General features: G+C 32.6%; 1 pseudogene across 1 annotated transcript; it reads left to right on the top strand.

The window, feature by feature from the left end:
* The first annotated feature begins 4,740 nt into the window (after positions 1-4,740).
* On the top strand, positions 4,741-10,166 carry LOC149572412 (alpha pinene synthase, chloroplastic-like; annotated as a pseudogene). Its single transcript, XR_016359117.1, has 10 exons — positions 4,741-5,012; positions 5,271-5,461; positions 5,555-5,670; positions 6,246-6,451; positions 6,533-6,630; positions 6,802-6,891; positions 7,011-7,226; positions 7,547-7,684; positions 9,497-9,746; positions 9,870-10,166. The product of XR_016359117.1 is annotated as an alpha pinene synthase, chloroplastic-like (transcript).
* Positions 10,167-25,336: the final 15,170 nt, after the last annotated feature.

The following is a 25,336-nucleotide window of genomic DNA, read 5'->3' as shown; positions in this document are numbered from 1 at the left end:
GAGAGTAAAATGAACCTAACAAGATTAATTGTATGTTCTCTCCCATGCCTTGAGTGCTAGTACAGACTAGGATGGGGTAGAGGGAACACTTGGTTACGACCTTGCATTCCGTAGTATGCCTCGTCAATATGAGAGGATATTAGTGGCTGCAGGGATCACTAGGGACCCTGGATTCCTAAGGGATTGCTCAGGTAACTTCTACGTGACTTTTGTGATGACACTTTCCCACTTGTTTAGTAGATTCCTACGTGTCTTTGTGTGCCTCTGGGTCTAGATGTCTATCTATGTTGGAACCTTTGAGTTAGTGTACTTTTAGGATTTCCCAAACTTAGAGAGCACTTGTTTTTTGTGTTCTGATATCCTGTTTGGGACTTGAGACTATCTCCTTAGCGTGGAGGGAGTGGGCTATTTAGGTTCCATGCGGTTGGGTGGTAGTGCTTTTTCACTCTTACCATTTGAGATCCGTCCATAGTCATCGTGGCTGGAGCTTCTTGGTATGCTTGTTTATCATGTTTAGATGATGTTGTATACTTATGCTTTATTCTAGTATGTTAGATTTCTTTATGCATATGTTGTAGTATGGTTATGTGTGACATCCCTATTACCATAGTACCGATGATCTCTTTGGTGGCTTGGGATGTTATGCGTGGGGGATGGCTAGGGCCCACGATGGTCTAATGATGCTATTGACGGTTGGGAGGATCCACGCATTTAGTTAGTTTTGTTTTATGATGTTATATCTTTATGATTGATAGATGTATCATGTATGTTATTAGTTTCATTTATTTTATTGTACTTGTATAATGGATCCAAGGATGATTTTGTATTTTATATTTCTTCATATGTATATTCTTTTAGCCTTTCATACCTTGTGACATGTACAGTGGATGATTGAGCATTCCGAATTAATTTTCCAAGAGACATTCAGAACAAATGTATATTAAAAGGACATGGGACTTTATAATTATTCTTTCATGTGGATGTGGTAGTTGTTAGACTTAGAATTAATTAAATTTGAATGTGACTCAACGTCTTGGGATCCTTAAGGAATGTAACCTGTTATGTATGTTTGTTGATGATTACATGTTAGTGCTTCCGCTACTATTGTGTTGATGTGCATGTTATACTTTCTTACTTAAAAAAAAAAAAGTTTGGCAAACTTAGTAAAACTTTAGGTTAATTCTTTTGGATCCCTTGGTGGGGCATTACAGGTGCCACCTAATGCTAACCATATTGGGTTTCCTTGGAAAACCTAAGAAGTGATAGGGTAACTTCTAAAATTATCTTGAGTGTTTGACGTAGGAACATCCAAGGTGTAAAGGAAATTTTGCATCTTCCAAAAATATTTTTGGTTTGTGTTTTTCAATAACGATTATCTTTGTATTTTTCAATAACGACTATTTTTGGAATCTTACAATTTTTAGTAAGTTGGTCATTTAGCTCAAAATATTATGATTTCTTTCTTGGAGGTTCATTTTAGATATATCACCTTACTAGTAAAGTTTCATTGCAAGATCAAGTCTTTTTTTGAAGAGGTTGAATTTTTTTGGTATTAGCAGTAGGGCATAAAAACTTTGAACTCAATTTTGAAGACTTTAGAGGCTTCTATAAGGAGTCAAATCTTTGTTGGATAGAGTGCCTCTTCTCAAATTACTTTGAGTATCTGATGCAGGAGCATGTTGGGTGTAAGGGCAAGCTTGCATCACCCAAATATAATTTTGGTTTATGTTTTTGAATAAGGGCCTTTTCAGTGAAGAGTTACTATTTCTAGCAGCTTACTATGTTTAGAAAGTTTTTTATTGACCTCAAAATGGTCTTGTTTCTTCCTTGAAATTCACTTTAGATATGTTTTCTTGCTAGTAAAGTTCCATTGCAAGATAAAGTCCATTTTTTATGATTTTTTTTTTCAATATTAGAAGTAGGGTATAAAAATATTGAACTCAATTTTGAAGAATTTAGAGTCTAAAAAATGGGGTCAAATCTCATTTGATTGGTGTAGAAATCAAGCACTATAGAAAAAATTGTGGCATTTCCAAAATGGGTCATAATAGCCAATCACAACAACATGCAATGAGTTATGGTCTCTAGAAGTTGCACTACCTAAAATGGAAAAGAAAATAAAAAATTAATTTTGAGTTTCAAAAGTTGCCGAGGCTGTTTGTAATGTAATAAAATATGAATATTAATATCTTAAGGTTGGTCAACTTTCGAGTTTAGTGTTAAAATTTATAGAACCTTCTCGAGCGACTAAAATTACCTATAGAAGGAAGGCCTGTATGGTTGTCTAGTACAGTTTTGGGGATGTATATGGTGGCCTTGACTTGTAAAATATTGTAAATAAAATGGCCATGTGGCTTAGCATGTCATGTTTTATAATATTGTAATTCCATTTTTGTGGAGATAATAAGAAGTCAATTTCTTTTTCTTGTAATTATTTTGTTAATCATCTATTTTTTTGGTTTGTGTTTGTATTAATAAGGGGAGTACCCTTCATCAATATTCAGTATGAAAAATTTATTAGTCCCTTTAAATCTTGTTTGGAGGATATCCAAAGCTTTCTTTGAACAACAAGCTACAACTATTTTTGGAAAAATAACCTTGGTCAAGGTTACTTTAGTCAAGTTTAATGCTTTTGCATCTTTTCTCCTTGACTCCTTCAACTGAATCTTCTAATTATTTAAGAGGAAAATAATTTGAGATAAGTTAGTTACATCCACAAATCCATTGACCACAAGCTCCCAAAAATCTGTTGCAACCATAATGTTTTTTTATCTTCTTTTCCCAAACATCATAGTTTTGTCTATTAAAAGATAGTTTCTACTACAAGCTCTTTCCTTTATCTCCATCCATGTCTCCTACACAAGAAATGAAAATAAATAGAAAATAAATTCCCAAACTCAAAATAATTAAGGGCCAAATAACCATGATACCATGTAAAGATATCAAAATCCCTAAAATTGGGTAAACATATTAGACTTACAACTCTGAATTTCCAAAACATTGAGAATGCATAATGGATATTAACAAATGAAGACAAAGAAAATTATTGGATATATGCAAGACCCTTTCTTTATTCCTATAAAATTCTAAAATAAACTATTACAAGTATAAAACTTACTCCTACAAACTCAAAAAATAAAACTAATAACTATAACTTCCAATTACAAATTAAATTAGAAGCAATTTGGGGTTGTATATAAACTACACCGAGCTTCTCAAAGCCCCCATAATCTACGTGGAACAATCAATTCTCAATAGCTAAAATACACAGGTCTACTACAGTCATAAAATCTACGAATTAGACAGAGAGCTGCACACACTTTGACTTGACGAAGGATACAACAAATCTCCTCTTTTTTTTCCACTAAACTTCCCCCCACAAATTTCAAATTTCAAATTGACCTACTTGAAATTAATTCATTTGACTGTTGAGACTGTACATACTTTGCAATGTTAGGAGCTAGATGTGGATTATATTGTCCAAAAACATTAACTTTCCATTGTTCACTTTTGGAAGCTCTTGAGAGGCAAGTAGGTGTAGAGCTTAGGGACAAACTAGATTTTATTTAAAATTCCAATAAATAATAAATTCAACTATGCTAAATCATGTATTGGAAACAAAAATCTGTTGTAATAATAAAATGTCCAACATGTCATTTGAACCAATGGGCACAATTGCTAATATAGACCTTCAAATAAATATGTTCTAATATTTCTAAAGTAGGAAGACACATGAACTTTTACTAGGTGACAACCCTATGAAAGAGATTTCCAGAATACTTCAACTATCGTTATTAAAAATTAAAAAAAATCTATAAACATTAGTTCATATTGATTTTATTAAAAATAACAAGCTTAAAATTTAAATTCTAAAGCCTTAAATTTTTCATAATTTTAAAAATTAAAAAAAATCTATAAACATTAGTTCATATTGATTTTATTAAAAATAACAAGCTTAAAATTTAAATTCTAAAGCCTTAAATTTTTCATAATTTCAAGATTTGTTTTAAGCTCCAATATAAATATATTTTCGTAAAACTAATATCTAAAAGAACTATTTCTTATACAAATTTTTTATTTTATCTTATACGGTTTTGTCCCCTTCTTATAAAGCCTTATAGTATTAAAATTAGTCCAATATGATGGCTTTATTAGAAATCCACGAATATCCTTAAATAACGATATGGTCCATGTGTTAAAATTCTCCATGAGTGTACAAGTATTTTATACATGGTCCATATGTTAAATAACAATATGGTCCATGTGTTAATATTCTCCATAAATGCGCAAGTTTTTTTTATACATGGTTATTTGTTTCTATCAAATCATTCAAACAACGAGATATTGAAAAAAAAGGAACGTTTTGCCAAGTCAAACATCGTGCCATTACTTTTTCATTTTAAATGTTGAAATAAATGTCCCCAGCGTATCATTTCAATATGTCTTTGAAGATCCTTCGAACAGAATGGTGCGACTGAAATGAAAATGGCTCTTTTGTTTAACCTTGAAGCGGTGGAAAAACAACCTGGTCGAAATAAAACGAAAGCTCTGGCGTTGTCAAGCAACGTGCCATGACATTTCCAAGTTTGATAGTGATATGATATGATATATCAGAGTAGCAGTCATTCATGATCACACCACTCAAGATATGACGGGCTCGCTTATATCAGCCGTTCAATATTTGATGGAAGCTCTATAAATTGGAGTGGATTACAAGGTTCACCATAACAAAGAGGAGGGAGAATATTAGTGTTAAAGTTGCCAAAATGTCTGTGAGTTGCATTACTCCCTTGGGTTCCACAATGGTTGGACAGAAGCAACCACTTGGTAGAGTGCCTGCTATTCAGCGCAGGCCTTTCAGCAGACTTTACCCAGCACGTCGCAGTGTTGCTTAAGTTCCAATCAACATGGCGTTGATAACCGATGAGAAAGGCATCACACGCCGCATTGGCAATCATCACCCCAACTTGTGGGATGATGATTTCCTACAATCTCTTCCAAAATCTTTTAACGTAAGTTATTTAACTTTCTAATATCTAGGAATCAAGTCTTAGTGTATGATATTTGAATCTTTCGATCATTATCTTTATGATCTGTTTCCTTTGAAATAATGATTTCTTATAATCTCTTTCAAAATCTTTCAACATTAATTACTTAAGTATTATGTTTGAGAATCAAGTCTTAATATATTATGTTTAATTGTCTCGTTATTATCTTGCTGATGTATATAATTTGTCTCACAAGTCTCTATTGGTTTTTGATCTGTTCAGGCTCCCGCATACGATGAACGTTCCGGAAAGCTCATTAATGAGGTAAAGGGTATGTTCAGTGGTCTTGATGAGAACTGTTCATCTGTAGACGATCTGTACCGACGACTGAAAATGGTTGATGATGTAGAACGCCTTGGAATTGATCGTCATTTTAAAAATGAAACAAAAGAACATCTTGACTATGTTTACAGGTTTTCATGTTTCTTCCATCTAGTCGTTGCAACTACATTGTAGAGTGTATTCTTTAGTCTATTTCTAATACCTAATAATTGTTTGAAAAATAGATATTGGAATGATGCCAATGGCATTGGGTGTGGTAGAGAGAGTCCTTCCGTGGATCTCAACACCACAGCCTTGGGCTTTAGAATTCTTCGCCTCCATAGATATGGCATCTCTTCAGGTGATATATGCAATCACTGAATCCAAAGAACTTTTATTTAAATTTCAAAATACATTTTGATATATATGGAAAATAGTATGATCATTATGAACCTGTTGTGAACTATTTGTTCAATAATGACCATATCTATGAAACATCAGATCAAGACAATAGACACGGGATAAAGAAAGTTATGAAAGAGAATTCTTACATTTTGTATGATAAAATAAGATGAAAATAGTTGGAATGTAAACATTAACTGTTCAATAATAAGCTCCTCTTCATTATAGAGAGATCTGACATGATTAATGAGTGATAAATATGCACTAATATACTCATAATAACTATGAGTAATATTATAGTACAAACACTTTTAGTTGTTTCAAATTAATTATTTTCCAAGAAAATATGATCATTATTGCAATTAAATTATAAGTTTAGAAGATTTTTTTTTAAAATTTAGATTTGAAATCTAAATATTTTTACATTTAAATTATAAAAATTCTTTTATGATTATTAAGGGAATATATCTATCTAATAAATTGTATTTTCTAAAAGTATTAGACAAAGTTGGTTCTAACTTGATATTATATCAGTTATGTTGCAACAATTCACAAATAAAGATGGACAAATTTTGCCTAGTCAATCAACTGAGGAGGGGCTAAGAAGCATTCTAAACTTATTTCGAGCTTCACTCATTGCATTTCCAAAGGAGCAAGCTATGGATGACGCCAAAGCAATTTCTAATTCATATTTAAAAAATGCTCTACCCAATATTAATAATACCAATCTTTCAAAAGAGGTATTTATATCTATTTATATTATTTTATGTTATCTATCAATTCATTTATCAATTGCAATTCTAATTTATATTGTGTGATAGATACAATTTAATCTAGAGTATGGTTGGCACACTAATGTGCCTAGGTTGGAAGCAAGGACATATATTGACCTATATGGAGATGCCAATACTAAGAACAAGTAATTTCAATAGCCTCTATCATGCTCATCTCCCCTATTTCAAATATACAGATAATTTTTAGAAAAAAAATATAGTCTTTCATTTTTTATAGAATGAAAAATTAGATTTTAAAATTTTATTATTAAGCCTATCTATTATATTTTAACATAGTAAATTTGGAGTTATTGTAGTGTTTTCAATTCAAAATTTTTTGAACTAGCCAAAATAGACTTCAATATGATCCAATCAATTCAACAACTAGAGCTTCAAATTCTCTCGAGGTAAAAAACTAATGTTATGTAAGATATTCACTTAACTTAGAAATTAAATTATTTATGACATAATTCATAATCAAATAGATGGAAAATTAAATTGATTCAACAATGGGTGTGTACCGTAGATGGTGGATAGAGTTTGGATTAACTAAACTAGAGTTTGCACGTCATCCCCATGTGGAATTTTACTTTTGGGAAGCTGCATGGTGTATTGAGCCAAAATATTCTACTTTTAGAATTGGGTTTGCGAAGATGGCCACTTCGGTCACTTGTTTGGATGATATTTATGACACTTATGGAACTTTAGATGAACTTGAAATCTTCACAGAAGGCATAAAGAGGTATTTATTTTCTTATATTTATATAATGGTGAGATATAAATAAAACATATTAAACCATGTATCTGCTAAAAATCTAGTTATCTCCATAAGGATCATAATGCTCATATAATTTATATTTGATAGATTAATGATACTCTATCATTATTTATCTAGTGGGTAGATTAAAATAGGTTTAGTTTTCTTCATTTCTCATGTACTTTCAAATGCACATATCTCTTTACATTAATATATACATTTGAACAATCTAATAGATTCATGTATTTATAAATTGAGAGATAGATATGTATTATGTTAATATATTATCTTTTTCTTTAGAAAAGGTGGGATTTAGCATACATGGAAGGACTTCCAGAATTTATGAAGTTGATATTCAAGGTATTTGATGAAGCTTTGAGGGACATGGCTCGAGAAGTTGAAAAAAATCAAGGAAGAGACGCACTTGACTATGCGCGAAAAGCTATAAGATTTTATAAATATTAAATTTTAATATATCTATATTTGATATTCTATTAGTATACAATCTATAGGAAATAAATTTAGTTCAATTAATATATTCATTTCACTAATTTATTTAGTCTTAATATGACTTAAAGACTATTATATTTCATTTAAAAGAATCATCCATCATAAAATGTGAGATAAGTGAAAATTTATTTTAAAAAATCAAATAGAAAATAAGTTACAACATAACCTTCACACATACTTTTCTCAATTCTATGGATACGTTGATTTCAATTTTCCTTGTACATAAAGAATATATATTTATTTTCATTTCTTGAGCTAAATAAAAATATATTTATCTAGAAATTTATCATTTATTAATTTATATAGGTACGTGAAAATTCAACGTAATTGATGTCATGTATAGAATCTAAGGCTCTCTTTTCTATGACCATGATAGGACTTACATTTTATTTATTTTTACCTACCATTATATTGCTTCTTTTATTTTTAAATTCTCAAATTCATCCCAACCTTATAGTTTTATGTAGTAGACAAATGATATTGTATGAGTATCATCTACTAATATTAAATCTATAGGTGTATGCAATAAAAGACTTAAAATGAAATCAAATTGGTAGGTATACATGGCTTGTAAAAATACAACTTTGTAAAAAAATAAAACTAAATAAAATAAATAAATTATTGAGTATGCCACCTATCATATTACTGGCAACATGCTAGTGTACTAGGAGCAAGGGGAGGAGGATCATTATAATAATGTAAAATCAAATGATGTGAACATTAAGAATTAAAATAAGTGAACTCTTAGCCATCATAAAGGTATTGAACTAGAACCATTTTTCTTCTAGAGAGGTGAATAAACAAAAAAATACTTCTAGACATGATCTTACACATTTTTTAGTAACTAAGGGGTGCCTACATATCTTATATATTAGTTTCAATATTTTATGAAGAGAAAGAAAACTAGCCCCTCCAACAAGAGGGACGTGACATGAAACAAGTCAAATTGTGCAAGTGCTTCATGAAACATGACATGATTGTGGCATTCTTTGGGTAAAATTCAACTTATAAGTGCAATTCTAAAGATTCTCCAGTTTAATGTTAGGTCCTATAAGCAATTAGAAATTCTAGTTCATTTTATTTTTTATTTTTTACCTACTATAAATATTAAACAAAGTATCAGCTAAAAAAAAACCATAAAAGTAAATATAGAGGTTATCCATTAAAAATCCTATGATTTTTAATTTTGAGTCTAAAAATCCTGTGAGGTTAAGTATAGTTTTGAGTTTTTTTAAAAAGTAATCTCTAGGTACTTAGTTGAGAAACATGTTTACTTTTTAATTTACCACTGAAGATATACATCCATTGATGTTAACTATTTGAATTAATATATATTTTTAAAAATGTGTTTAGAAAAAAATAAGCCATTGATCTCCTAATTGTATAAGGAATCTAGTGCACAAGGTTAAACAACTAATCTACATGTACATCTTTTTGTTGTCTATAAGATACACTTTACTATAAATTTTTATGGTAATAAAAATGAATCTAGATATGTTACTAAGCACATTAAATACTTTGTTTATCTCTCTAATATATTTCTATGTCTTTCTGTGATTAATATTGTTCTCCTTAATAATTTTAATATATTATTTTTATTAACATCATGAAAGGATATTAAATTTACATTTTAATTTTTTTTATAGAATTTTATTTAATATTTATTTTGAGGCTTATTTGATATCTATTTTATAGCTTAGTTACTCAAAATTATTTATACTAATTTGGAATGTTCTGCAAATATAGTGGGAAGCTTACATAGATTCTTACCTTCAAGAAGCAAAGTGGTTTGCTATGGGTTCTATGCCATCTTTTGAGGAATATTTAGAGAATGGAAAAGTAAGCTCTGGGGCTCGTGTTGTGACCTTACAACCTGTACTCTCATTAGATGCTCCCATTTCTGAGGATGTTATTAAAGAAATTGATTTTCCATCAAGGTTTAATGAGCTTTTAGGCATAACCCTCAGATTAAGAGGTGACACAAAGACTTTCAAGGTATATTATAAATTTAGAAAATTTAACATTTAAAATATCATGTTTATTCATTTATAAGATTGATTGGTTCGATTGAAAGGAAATTATATATGAAAATTTACAAAATTATATTTATTTTTGAAGGCTGAGGTAGATCGTGGAGAAGAAGTATCATGTATAACATGTTATATGAAAGACCATCCTAGATTTGCAGAGGAAGATGCATTATAGTATCTCAATTATTTAATTGAAGAAAATCTCAAAGAGTTAAATTGTGAATATTTAAAATCTGATAATGTTCCGCTACTCATCAAAGATCATGCATATGGTTTATCAAAAGGTCTCCAACTTCTCTACAAAGAAAGAGATGGATTTAGTGTCTCAAGCATTGAGACAAAGAATATTATCACCAAAACCATGATTGAACCAATTTCTATGTAACTATTTGATTAACTTATATCTACTTGTTATCAAGAACATAGTCTCCTTTTGATACATATAATCTATCATAATGACTATGGTTTATTAATTAACTATGTGAATGGATTTACACAATTGTGTGGTTACAAAAAATGATTTTTCTATCTAAATATTAATAGCCATGTCATTTTCATAAGTTTTTTCTCGTTATTAGTGTTCAGCTATCGTTTAGCACGATGCTTAATGGCAGGAATCCTTTCAAACTCCTCTCTTGAAAAGCTAATATGAGGATCAACTCCAAGGGTTTGGGTGATCTTGCAACCTACTAGAATCCAATCAGTTGAAGATAAATGCAAATGTTCATGAGGAGGCTTTGCTAGTTTTGATAACTTTGGATGAGATGCAGAATCTGCTTACTATTAAAAAGAATAAAACACACACAAAAGAACTATGTTTTTGTATTTTTGTATTTTTTTTTGAATGCAATCTAACTATAAAGCTATATGAATTCATAATTTAACCAAGGGGTTAGTAAAGAAAATAACGAAGATAAGGTAATAAGAGGTTTAAAAAAAAAACGTGAAAAGTAAATCCTAATAGACATAAACTACGAAAACAACTTGTCTGTGAGTTAAGATTTTGTAAAGATCGATGGGTAACCAATGAAAGTAGGAGCAGTGCTTCCTTAATTCCAATGATGCAATTATCAATGGGGAATTCAATAACCATATGATGTTTCACTTTTCATCAAATCGCACGGCCACAGAAAGTGTGCTCATACGAGACAAAAAGCTATGAAGTAACAATATGGTGATCTCTTCTCGAACTAGATATGTTAGTGGAATTTGTAAACCCATAGAAAACACCAAAATTAAAAGATCAGACAACCAAGAACAAAGCAATAAACTTTTAGGTCAATCACACTTCATGAACATACATTCACAAAATACAACACACTTAGGCAAGAATCATTACAGTCCAAATGCGAGCACCAAAAGAATATATTATTGCAAAATAACAATGGCCTTGATTACATATCACAATCCCAAAGTTATAAGAAATCATCTCATCAATTTGTGTTGAGAGTGAGAGATATCTTCATGCAATCATACGCTTCTAAATTAATAAAACAAACTAATTATATACAAACTATCTATCTAGCTGGTGCTAAGTAGGACTCCATCCATTTTATATCATTAATTAGATGCAAGAGCCTTTACATGTCATAAAACAAAGAAATTATGAGAAAATAAGAAGAAGAGAGCCTTCGGTTGAAGTAGGAGTGTTTGGAAGTGCCAAAAAATAGAAGCTCAATCTTCACTAGGCATCCGTAGGAGTTAAACTAACGTCAAAATGCATTTCCAATGCATGGAAAGCTTTAATTTTACAACTGATAGTTAACTGTCGGTGCACCTCAGAATAAGCACACCTTAGAATTATTCAAAATCCTCGAAAACACTGTTTGGAAATAGTGCACCTGGGGTAGCAGCACACCTCAAAGACCAAAAAATGCAAAATTTTTAGCAAGTGTCAAAATTGAAATTCTAGCTTTTGGGTTTTGTTCCCCTTTATCCTAGAGCTATGTCTAGATATTTTCCCTTGAATTTATCTATTATCTTGGTGAATTGTGCCGCATTTGGTAAATCTAAGACATTATATTTATCCTTTACTTTTTTCTGGTAGTTATCAACCGCTATACGAGTTTCAACAAAATCCCTGAGTTTTGTGTCAAGCTCCAACAAAGCTTCCTCTATTCTAAATGCCTGCTAGATATCATCATCATTAGAAATCTCATCAAAAGTCTTCCGAAATCTCTCAACTACTACCTGTATAGGTATTAATTTTTCCTGTACATCATCTTCAAAAATGTCCAGACATGCATCATTATAGTGTTTCTCAGCTTCCAAAATTTTCTCTTAGGTTTGATCCTTGAGCCTATGGATCTCCATGTGTAATGATTCCATTACTTTATTACTATCTACTATCTTCTCAATCCAATCATCTATCTTATCTAGCTCATCAACTGTATATACATCTACGAGCATCTGATACCTCTTTCCTTTTATTGCCTATAATGCTTGTAGATCCTTTCCCTAGGTATGTACCTCATCCATTAAGCCAAAATCTTGGTTCAAAATTGCTACCATATTATCTACATTCTCTTGCATAAGATGTAGTATCTTAAGATTCCCTTGGATAATTAATACACCCTTCTCCTCAAAACTTTCCTGCCATTGCCGGTAGGCATTCAAAAATGTATCCAACTGTACTACTCCCCTATCCCTTCTTTGAATTGCAGGTTTCAAAATCTCTTTAGGATGTTCAGGATCTAAGGGACCAACAACTTTGATTAAATATCCTTTTAGGATTTCATTTTATCTTTGAAGTGTTATCAATTCTGCCCCTTCCTATTCCAAACTACTAAATACTTCCTTCCTTCCCATTGTAACCATCAGCTTAGTTGTATCTAATGTAGGTTTTCTAAGCATGACCTATCTGATTTGATAGTCATGTGGAGTCAAATCTTCTACTTCTATATCTGGAGGAGGGATAGCCACTTGTGTGAATAAATCTTGGTTCTGGTCACTATTGATAAAAGCTAATGCTCTTGCATCCTTTGATGGTGACCAAGGTTTCCTAAGAACATTAATCAATTCTATCACATCCTCCTCATCTACATTGATTTATTGCTTCTTATTTCTTATCATTTCTTTCTGCATCCATCTAGGGATCCATTCCACCAAGGTTTTACCTTTTGAGGATGAAGGAGTTATTTTAGCTATGCTCTTTCCCTTATCACTCCTCTATGGAGTCTTCTCTTTCTGTGAGGGATCCACACTGGGAGCTTTTGTATTAGTAGAATCTATAGTCCTCACCTCAGTGTCCTGGGAAGTCTGCTGAGGTTGTTCACTCATTTGTCTTTCTTCTAACACTTCCTTAGTGGGTACTTGCTATGGTTCTTCCCCTTGTACCCACTCCTCTTTATTTTTTGGATGTAGAGGAGTAGCTAATCCCTTATTGACACAAAACATGACTTGAAGTTGGGATTCTAGAAGACTTTTAGGTCCTTGTGATTCGGGGGGCATCTGAGTCCAATCCTCCTATTGAGGTTGATTAGTGGGCCTATCATTAATCTTGTCCCTAACCAACTCAGTACCTATAGGCATAAAGTCAAAATTTGACATCTTAAAGATATCATTGCCCTCCACATCCTACTCATCTATCCACTATTGCATTTCATTTTCTAATGTAGTGGTTTGCATGGGTTCATCATGAATAGATGGTGGTGTGACCGTGGAACTTCTCCTCCATTCCTCCTCTATGGCTCTAGCTAGCCGAGTTCTCCTATTCAAAAGTAGTTTGTCTTCTTCCTCCTCATCATCCTCTTCTCCTTCTTCTTCTTCTTTTGGGATAGGCTTGAGAATTGAGGGGAAAGGAATCATTTTCTTGATCACCCTTTGTCTTTTCTTGACTAGAGTCTTGATCTTCCTTCTCTTCTTAGGTGCAGAAGGGGAGGCTTGTTCTACCTATCAAGGTAGGGACACGTCTTGTACCTTGATCTTTGTTTCTCCTTGTCTTGGTGCAACTGGCGGCACTAGGAGATCTTTCAAGGCTTGTGTAGCTTCTTCATTCTCTAACCCCTATATATTCTCCTCCCCTTGTTGTGGAGGTGCTGGAATCTCTCCCTCTTTAGGTTTAATTTGTTGAGGAGAATTCCTCTTCCTTTTTCCCTTTCCTTTACCCTTTTGAGCTTTATAATAACCAACCAGCCTATCAAGTTGGTGCACCATTTCTAGCCTTATTAGTGATTGAGCTGTAAATGTAGGGATGGTGACCTTATTCCCTCTACCTTTGGCAAGATGGGCTTGTGCATGAAAGATTACTATTTCAGGAATTGGATCAAGTTTGAAATGTTTCTTGATCCAATCTTGCATCATTTTAATGACATGCCTTGCCCTATGGTTTATGTCAGAATTCTCTTCTTTGTCAACCTCAACATTCATAATGGGCCGTTCATCAATCTTATCCTTGTTGAATAAATTAAGGATCAAGTAACTCCTTTGAGTCCTGTTGCACAATCTTTAATGGAACCTTTATCTTCAAGGCCTTCTCTGCCAGATACAAAGTCATCCTACAATAGTCTCTTATGCAGACATCATAGTCATTTTTTGCATTTATCTAATGGTCTTCAATGGATTCTTCATGGTTGAATGCTTTGCCTACTAAATACTACACTCTCCAAATATTATCAAAATAAGGCCTAGGAGAGTTGTACTCATCCAAGGGATACTGATCTCATTCACACTCAAAAGAAGGAATATCTTGCCTCCTATCCACCTTGAAAGGTCCTATAGTCATAGGCCATGTCCAACATATTTTATGTTGCTTTCTAATTCTATCATAGGTAGACAAGAGTTGTCAGGAAATCTCCAGGAGAATCAATTTTTCACTAGGATACCTAGGGAGATTTTTAGGTTTAATAGTGGTACCTTCTACCCTCAAATATGTAAAATTTTGGAATTGGATATAGTAAGCTCCAAGTATTGATATCTGTGCCACTGCATCATCTAATAATCTCTTCATATAATCCCCTTCTGTGAATTAGATTATTGCAAAGATGAAGGCATCATTAACAATTCTATATTCTTTGCTCTTCTCTGAGAGCCTCTTCTTTACTAACTGAGGATAGATGATATATGGCCATGCATTGGCATCCTGCATATTACCCTTCTTATAGAGTCTTGGATAATTTGTGGCTCTCGCAGCTAACAAGTACACCAAATATGATGTCATATAGAATTTCCTTTTGTTCTTTGCCACCACCAACTATTCACATGAATTCTTGCTCAGAGTAGAAGTCGAATCAAGTGACATTTCTTCGTTCTTTATTGTTTCAATGAAGTGCACCGTGAAGATGTTCAAATGTCTAGCTATCGGCAAACCCATATCTCTACTTAAGAGTATGATTGAGTATCCAATATCCTCCTTCATATAACCTGTTGTCATGTCCACCTTGCTAGTTTTCTTTCCCAGAGGAGTCTTCTCAATAAGGTACAATGATTGAATAATCTCAAAAGCTTCATCGATGTGTTCCTGATACCATCTCTCCACTTGCTCATAGGTTAGCCGAATGAACTGATCCACCCTTAGGAGATGGAATACTTTCTCAATGTTGTTGGGTCAGAGATCACGAATGATCTCCCTTGTTATGCTCTTTGCAACCCTTTCCTCATGAACAAAGTGTTCTGCAAGTGTCATGATCAGCTCTGAAGACTGCACTGACATGGGGTGTGATGTTGCATTTACGAGCCCTAATCAAATTAGTGCAGAGACCATTCAGGGCCTCTTAGCTAGTTTGTTGCATATCTTTAGGAATTCTCCCAAATCTGTGTGACCTAAATCTGTATCTCAAATCTCTGAGTTGTCATCCTGAAACCTTGATTTCATTGGAATGCCTTGGAACTTAAACACTATAGGTTTCAGTGCCATTTTCTTGCCAAGGGAAGATGAGGAAGACGACATTAAATCTGCACAAAAAGACATCCACTAGTTCATAATTGAAGAAAAATGAATTAAACATACCCTAGTACTAACATAAAGAAAACATAGAATGTTAAATTGCCCAAAAATACAAAAAAACCTCTATTTAACCCTAAATTGCAAAAAAAATAGTGCACCAGCTGCAGCTATTAGGTACACCAGCTGCACCTATCAGGTGCACTAGGTGTGTTTTTTTTTTGAAATATTCTTTATATGGGGTGTGCATTAGCACACCTCATGGGGTGCACTGATGTGCACCTCTATTTTTACTTAGGCACTTTTGTGTTCAAAGGGTGTGCAGTAGTGCACCTAATTAGGTGCGCTACTATGCACCCTAATTAGAAGTTAGGCTTTGTTTTTTTAAGTCTTTTGTGTTCTTTGTTTGTTTTTTGCAAGGGGGGAGCAAAATGGAGAGGTGGAAGGTGCACCTTGACTGGTGCAGTGTTGCAGTTAGGAGCACTTGGAGAAGATGGAATGAAGGTAAGTGAAGGGTAAAGAGGGGAGGTAAGTTATACAGGCACACTCACCTTTGGGTGCTACGCAAGTGCACTGCTACGTATTTGCACATCATCCAAGGGTAAGTGCCGCTCCTTAATGCAATTTTGTGCACTAGCACACCTGCTAAGGTGCGCTAGTGTGCCCCTTTATTTTTCAAAAAGCTAATCTCCTCAAAACTCTGATTTTCACCAACTTGGCTTCCTAGTCAGGATCTAGACAAGAATAGGGCACTAAATAAAACCTAAAAAGGACTCAGACCAAGGACTAGGGTTCTGAAAAGCCAAAAATAAAGTAGGGGGTCCCCATTTCTGGATGAAATGGGGTGTGCATTGTGAAACCACAATAATTAGTATCATCCCAAGCCTCATTTTATTTTGATAAATGTTCCTTTCTATAATTAAATGAAATTTAATCTATTTAAATATAATTTTCTAAAACATTTTAATAAATGATTATAAATCACATCAACTAGCTCACCATTTCAAAGAGTCATAATACTCTATTTTATCATTAGTCTATTTCCAAATTAATCAAAGTAGATATTTATAAAAGATTTTATTTGAATGCACACACACACACTCACACTCACACTTGATCTATAATTGGTCGTAGTTCCATGATTCTTTTATTAATTAATTAAATTATTATTTTACACTTCATACAAGTGCAAGTACTGGGGGGAAAAGAATGGGGGAAGAAAACTCTTATTGTAGCCCAATACTTATTTATTCTTGATATTATGCTCATAACAAAAATATGCTCCTTGGACCAACAATCATATATGAGCATGTGTGGCATATAAATACATACAGATTGAGACTTGCAATTTTTAACTCCTCACAAGGCATTCTTAGAAAATTTAAAATTACATCATATAAGGGATCTATTGACACTAATCTTGGTGTTTGTGAATGATTCCTTTCATGTGTGTTAATAAATGCCTCCCTCCATGCCGCCATAATCAACCTACAAAATAGAACAACTTAAAACCAAATTATTAGTTTTTAATAGCGGTATTATTTATTTCTATGAAGTTTATCAAAACCACTATGATCATAAGAATCATATCAACACACAATAACATAGTTTTAGGAGTGGAGTTAGGGTAGGGAAATCCATCTACAACCTTCCTCTTTCCCTTAAACTTTGCAACCTTAAGTTCTCTTGTCTTGAAATCATCATGAATTCATATGATTATCTCAAGGTACGATATTATCAAGGATACAATGAGAAAGGGCAAGGAGAAGATAGAAAAAAAAGTGATAAATGTTCATATTTTATGATAGCTTCATGTACATACTAAGGAATCCAATAAGAAAACAATCACATCATTAACTATACACCTTTATTTTATTAATTGTAAAAGTAATAACTGGAAAAGGAATAACATTAGATATTAAATGAAGCATTAATCAAGCTAAGCATCCATACTCATATAGACAACAACATAAGTATACAAAAAGTTCCTAAGAAGCAATACTATTTCTCTTCATTAAAGTTAAGCCAAGTGATCATAAAAAGTGAGAGTTGTCTCTTAAAACCAAACCAAGATCCTTTTATCCAATATATCACAACAAGAATATAATTCCTATGAACATATTTTAGGAAAATATTACATCTAAAAGAAGTAGGGCCCCTAGAACTAGCATTCAAAAAAATTATAAGTTTTAGCTAAAATGTTAAAAAAATCCATCCAAGATACCTTGATCTTCTTTCCAAACAATAAAATTAAATATAATGATAAGCCATAATTGAGAAGCTACCATACCATACCAATCCTCTTCAATGTGTAATTCCATAGATTTTATAGGTCCCCTCTATTAAGATTCAAGAGTGGAGACCAAATAGTATTTAGAAAAACTATAACTTGCAGTATACTAATTTTCAAAGTATAATATACAAATGCAATCTTAAAAGAGAAAGATCTTTGGTGAAACTATGATTTACAGTAAATAAATGCACCCCCGTTTCTAAGGGTACCATGGCTCAAATGCTACCATACATGAAGGCTTTATCATCCACCAATTAGAAATCCTAATCTAAACAATAAATAAAATACCAAACAATAAACGTAGAGGCTATAATAGTTAGGAATAATAGTTAGGAAAGGAGAGTAGGACATACATACAATATTATATACTACCATTAAACATAGAATTTCTAAGGGTACCATGGCTCAAATGCTACCATACATGAAGGCTTTATCCTTCACCAATTATAAATCCTAATCTAAACAATAAATAAAATACCAAACAATAAACTAAGAGGCTATAATAGTTAGGAAAGGAGAGTAGGACATACATACAATATTATATACTACCATTAAACATAGAATCGAAAAGGCAATATAAAGCCAAGTGTCTAGATGTACATTTATGGGAGATTGGTTCACGTATCAAGTTGCTCCAAATTGCATCCTAATTTGCATGGCACATGGTGAATTTCTATTCACTATTGGAGTCATTGGATTGGTCCATGTTCGCTGAACAACTCATTCAAAATTAGCGTCATTTTTGCATTTTCTAGTCTAGGCCCCACATGATTTGCAATCTTGCATCTCAATTGATACTTACCTTTGAGACACAAGGTAATATTGCATTAGTGTATAAAAAAACTAAAGGAATTTGACTCCTATTGAATGTGGGATATTTTTTAAACCCTCATTTAACTATTCTACACACACCCATAATGAGGAAAATCCTCCTCTTGGTCATCATACTTATCATTTTATGCAGGGTTTCGACATGATGTTGCATATTTTTTTAGTGCATATTTCTAATGAAAATTCAATCTTAGACTCATGGAATTCAAGCCACCTATTGCACAATCCTATTTGCATTTGGTTCCTACCCTATGTGCTTTTCACATGATCAGAAGGCATGATATGCCAATTCACAATTTAAAACTCCTCTCTAATTCGTGTGCATACCATGTTTCCCTTTTGACTATGTGCATAGTTCTAATCATTGGCAAAGGTGAAAAGTTTTGTCCATTGAATAATGTTGTCCCTTCCCATACTCATTTGAATGGAAATGTAGCATGCCCTATCAAAACTAATGCCCATTTTGAAGTGTGCCAACCTAGGCACTTCAATCATACAATTTTCTTTTTGTTGTCTTTATACGAGCTGATTTGGAAAGAACTCTAGAACATAAAATTTTTTTTTTCTTCATGTGCTACATGTGTAAGTATTTAATCTTTGACTCTCTACAACCCACATATCTAATATTGTAGTGGCTAGCTAGGACACATGCATACTTCACAATGATTTCTTCAATTTATGTAGTAGAGACATATGAAACAATCCAATTATTTTTGTATGCTCGATGGGAAGATTGGGAAGAGAAGACAATAATGGAGCTTCCAACATCTTATGGATTCAACTCCACTCTGGCTTATATGTTCTCCATGTACTCCATAAGATGAATCCAACAGTTCTATCTCCATCCATATGATTTATCTACGCTTTAGGCCTATTCAACACCCCAATCAAACTAAAACACTCCAATATATATGCAAAGACTATTAACCTATGAATAAAAGGAGTTTGTAATACTTATTTGGCTCTACCATTCAAGCAATATTCACATCATATCTTGGTGTGTGTGCCATGCACATTCCCATTGGAATCATATTAAAAAAAAAATGGTTCCTCATGGTGCGAATAGTGACCACTCATGACACTTCAAACATATTCATGCACTTTATTATATTTTTGTGAGCAAGCTAGTATAAGCATTCAATATTAGAGGTTTCTATCTTGATCACAATCACATAGTACCATCTAGCTGATGAAAAAATCGTAACACATTATCTTAGAAGAAAGGTTTTAGGTAGAAGTTCCAAACAAAAAGCTATCGCTGGAGTATAATTCAATAAAGTACAAGCTTTATATGTTCAAAAACCTTCTTTACATAACATTGCCCATTTATAATGATGATCTTCAAAATAATAGACAAATTACTTCAATGTAAAATGCAGGCCATTCAAATAAGTATAAATCTTCAAAAAAGATGGAAAATTCACTCAGATATGCAAAAAAAGTAGGTCAATCGATTGGTTACATAAACAATTTAAAAAACCCTAATTCACAGCATTGGAAGGTTAGCAACTCCAAGACAAATTTGAATTCTAGGATTAGAGCACAGTGTCTCCCTGCCTAAAATGACATGGTGAGGCTAGATTATGCAGTCAAAACTACAAACAAAATCTCCCCTCTAGAGAAATTTGAGGATGAGGAACATTAGGGACAACATCCTAGTGTTCACAGATCCAATAACTCACAACAAGAGGAGAGAAGAAGGCAGGTGGACAGCCTGCCTTAGTATAGTTGCCCCAAGCTCGAATCTCCTTGTAGATCTTTAAGTTTGTTGGGGTTACTAAGATCACATCCAATTATTTTATCTACTGCTAGTTTGGATAACCAGATTAGGGTTTTTAATCTTACTAAGTATGCCCATTCAAACTTCAATAAATTATTCTATAAAAAAATAGGGTTTTGCACAAATGAGGCCATAGATTAGATCTTTTATCCTTTGAATCATCCCAATAGGCTAGGGCTTCCTTATCCTCCATCTTTAGGCACTTCTCCTAGTACACCTTCTGTTACTGCAGTTCCTCCAATTCTTATAGAAAATATCATAATTATTAGCAACCAGGAAAGTGGAGACATATGTCATGAATGTCAAAAAGTCAGAGTATTTGCCTTTTGGAATGGTCCTAAGAGAGAATTACTTAGTCTCACTAACTAGTTAGAGGAAAATTGTGAGGAGCAGGTAAGTATTTCTCACTTTTTAGATAGAATACTTTATTTGCATTGTAAGGATGAAGATATTAAAAAAGACTTAATTTTTGTTTTTGAGTGTTTTTTCAAAGGATACACTATTAAATTTGTAGAATGGTTCCCGGATTGTAGGAAAGAAGTTTTAGGTTTCATGTTACCAACTTGGTTTATAATACAATCTTTTCCCCCAGAGCTACTTCAAATAGAGATACTTAGAAAATTAGGATCTTCTATAGGAGATATAATAGGCATAGATTCCTCTTTTTAGTGTTGTAACAATGTGAAAATGCTCATCAACAGTGAGGTTAATCAATCAGGTTCTATGTAAAGAAAAGTAATTACTAACAGAGCAACATATAACCTAAATTTGCATGGATTTGATGGTAAAATATCAAAAATAATAAGATTAGATGATAATAGGAAGATCAAATTCAAGACATTGCCAATTACTTTAGATTTCAATAGTGAGTTTCCAATGATGAGAATCAGGAAAATTAGAATGGATCAAATGATCTTGGATAATAAGAAGTCTATAAATTCTTATCAAAACATGGAGATTCCCTCAGAATCAACATGTACAAATAAGGTAGATAATAAAGGGAAGATGGAGATTGTATCGGTAGAAAGATTGAATCTTGGCTTAGGGGTAGAGGCTGATCATAAGAAGGATTCAAGATCTAAACAAGTAGACAAGTCAATAGGAAAGTAGATGTCTACTAAAAAGAAATAGAGAAAATCAAAGAGTGGTAAAGGACATAGTAAGATTGTAGAAGAAGGTAAAAGCATAGAGATCATTGGGGGTATAGAAGTACAACATTTTGATGGACAGTTGGAATCCAAAGATATGGGAAAGAGAAAGTCTAGTATCATTGATATAAAGAACCAAGGATTAAAAATAAACAACAACAAAGATACTATGGATAAAAAATTAAGCCTTATATGTGAAGAAGCCAAAGATAGAGACAACACAACAATACAGTAAACAAAAACATTAATCAGTTCTTAAAAGGACAGTTTAGAGGATGTAGAGAACTCGCTTTTATTTGAATTGAAAGGAGGTGAAGGGGAACCAAAAACCCTAGCTGAGGATATTAAATCTGAGCAATATCACTTGCATGATAAAGAGGATAGAATAGTAACACCCTTCAAAGAGGCATCCAATAGGCTATTCAAATTTTGGTAGACTCCACCATCTTCAATCAGTTAACCATTTACCCTAGCCAACAATCAAAAGGATAAGTATAGTGAACTGAATAGAGTAGAAAAATCTCTCTCAAAAGAATTTCATGATTTCTTAAATAGGGACACTATTTGGGAAGAGGAAGTGGAAAACATGAGTGTATCAAAGATAGAAGAAGATAACCTTAATCTATTAACTAAGGAACTAATCCAAGTGTTTAGTTTTGAGAATATTTATAAAAGCACTGAAGCTTAGAGAGAAGCTTTAATTCAGAAAGTACTCAAATTAGGTGGAGACAAGTATACATGTGAAGACTTGAAAAGAGATCTAATGAATATTGAGAAAGAGGATAAAGACAAGCATCGATCTCAGATATGTGAAAATAGAACATATATAGAGCAAAGGTAGAAGGCTATGGGAAATGACAACATAAAATGTGTAGATCCATAAATGAATAATTAGTCAAGCATAATAAATCAAATTTTAAGGGAACTGGAAAATGAAGATATGGAAGAAAAGATAGCAGCAAGTTAACAGTTGCTCAAAATGCGCAAAAGAACATGGAATAGCTTGGGATTTAGATGAATCAGGAAGGTTTAAACTCACCTAAGTGTAGAAAATTGAAAGCTAAAAGAGGAAGGAAATCTTTGAAAGAACTCAGGGAAGAAAATGGTTAGAATAGAGAACAACAAAAGATAGATTTGATATTTAACAACGGGAAGGGGAAGTGCCTTCGAAAGGATTCATGAAGATTACAACATCAAATGCTAGGGGTTTAAAAGTCCCTAGTAGGAAAAGACTACTAAAACAAAACCTAAAATTATTCGAATCTAAAATAATTTTAATACAAGAAACAAAATAAAATAAGCTAGAAGGAACTAAATTAGGCAAGAAGTTAGGCTTCTGGAATATCACACTTCAAGAGTCTTTAGGTGCATTAGGGGGTTTAGGATTCATTTGGAATCCTAGAAGAGTAACATTAGATATTTTAAACATAAATAGTAACTGGATTAGTGGTAAAGTCCAAATTTTGAAATCCAATCTCATTTTTATTATAATCAATGTTTATGGTCCAATAAGTACTCTAGAAAAAAAAATAGTTTGGGAAGAAATCAAAACATTTTTGTAAGAATATAAGAAAAATTTGATCTTACTAGGTGGAGACTTCAATACTATCTTAAACTTAGATAAAAAATAGGTGGAGTTCAACAGTTCTCACAATCATCTAAAGAATTTAAAAAATGGTGTGACTTTCATAACTTGATTGATATTCCACTCATTAATGGGAATTTTACATGGAATAATAGACGAAAGGACTTTGCTTATATTGTTGAGAAATTAGATAGGTTTTGCATTAAAGGAGATCTGGATGTAAATAATTTGAATTTCAAATCTTCTATTCTATCGATTGCTGTGTCAGATCATTTTCCAGTTATAATTGAATTCTCTAAGCCCCATAAACCTGCTAGGAACCCATCTAAATGTGAAAAAAAATGTGGTTTTTAGATCTTAGCGTCTTAGGAAATATTAAAGTATGGTGGTTGCAAGGTAATTTTGAAGGATTTAAGATGTTTATTTTTGTCTCCAAAATGAAGATGCTTAAGAAGAAGATTCTCAAATGGAATAAAAAACACTTTAATAATTTTTTTAAAGAAAAAAATGATATTGAAGGAAGACTAAAGGATTTAAATTTAGAAGTAATTAAAAATAGTATGAATAATGATAGCTATTTATTAGAAAAAAAATTACTTGCCAAACAAGAGGATATATTATCCAAAGAGGAAATTTTTTGGAGACAAAAGTCACGAGAGAGATGGCTAGATTAGGCGGATCGAAACATAATTTTTTTCCAAAATTCTACCCTCTATAATAGAGCTAAGAGTAAAATATCCATAATTAAAAACTATATGGGTATCTAAACTGAAGAACCAAACAAAATTGCGAAAAACTTTTGTAGATCATTTCCATAAAATGCTAAATAATTTTGAGGGGTCAAACAGAGAAGCCCAATCTAATCTGCTCAAAGTAATCCCCAAAGTTGTCACAATTGAAGACAATAAAGCTCTAAATAAACCTATTACATTGGAAGAAGTTAGATTAGTGGTATTTAATTTGAACCTTGATAAATCACTAGGTCCAGACAGCTTTCAGGCATTTTTTTTCCAGAAATGTTGGGATATCATTGGTCCGGACCTCTAGAAAGCCATTGAAGCTTCAAGGAATGGTCAAACTCTATCATCAAAAATTAATTATTCCTTTATCACTTTGATCCCCAAAAAGGCTGAGCTTGAGAGTCCAAGAGATTTTAGACCTATCACGCTATATAATACTATTTACAAAATTTTCTCCAAGATTCTAGCTAATAGATTAAAAAGCATCCTTCCAAAAATTATATCGAAGGAACAAATAGGCTTTGTCCTGTGTAGATCCATTCTTGATGACATTCTCATCACCCAAGAAACAATTCATTCTACTTCCAAGAATAAAGAGGCATGCATGTTCATGAAGCTTAACATCCAAAAAGCCTATGATAAGGTCGATTGGCAATTTCTTTGTAAGAACTTAGAAGGATTTAGTTTTTCGCAGCAATGGATTAACATTATTTTTAAATGCATTTCATCTACTAAAATTTTAGTGCTTATTGGTGGGACCCCTGAAGGTTTTTTCAAAACTTCTAGAGGTATTAGACAAGGAGACCCTCTTTCTCCTTCCCTCTATATAATTATGGTTGAAGCCTTTGGGAGAGCACTCACTGAGGCTTACAATAATCAGAAGATTAATCACAAGGAATATCCCTAATATTACACATCAAAAATACATAGATGATATGATTCTGCATGGCCAAAGCTCAATAAAAGAGGTGCTTATGTTAAAATCCAAAATAGAGCTATACATGAAAGCTTTTGAACATAAAGTTAATGATTTGAAATCTGAGATTTATTTTTTGAATACAGATCCAAAGATAGAAAACTAGATCTGTCATATCATGGGATACAAAAAAGGTTTGTTCCCATGCAAGTACTTGGGCATTGAGTTAGAGAAAGGTGTGAAGTCCAGTAAGGTATGGAATAGTACTTTAGAGAAATTGGATGCTAGGATTGGAAGTTAGAAAGATAAATGGCTCTCAAAAGCTGGCAAGAGCATTAAGATAAGCTCTATCTTGTTAGCCATCCTGACATATCCTCTTTC

Source organism: Cupressus sempervirens, chromosome 2, assembly GCF_028749045.1.
Source record: "Cupressus sempervirens isolate cs-2001-9-10 chromosome 2, ASM2874904v1, whole genome shotgun sequence".
NCBI classification, from domain to species: Eukaryota; Viridiplantae; Streptophyta; class Pinopsida; order Cupressales; family Cupressaceae; genus Cupressus; species Cupressus sempervirens.
The sequence above is the reverse complement of the archived record's forward strand: the minus strand, read 5'-3'. Positions and strand labels throughout refer to the sequence as shown.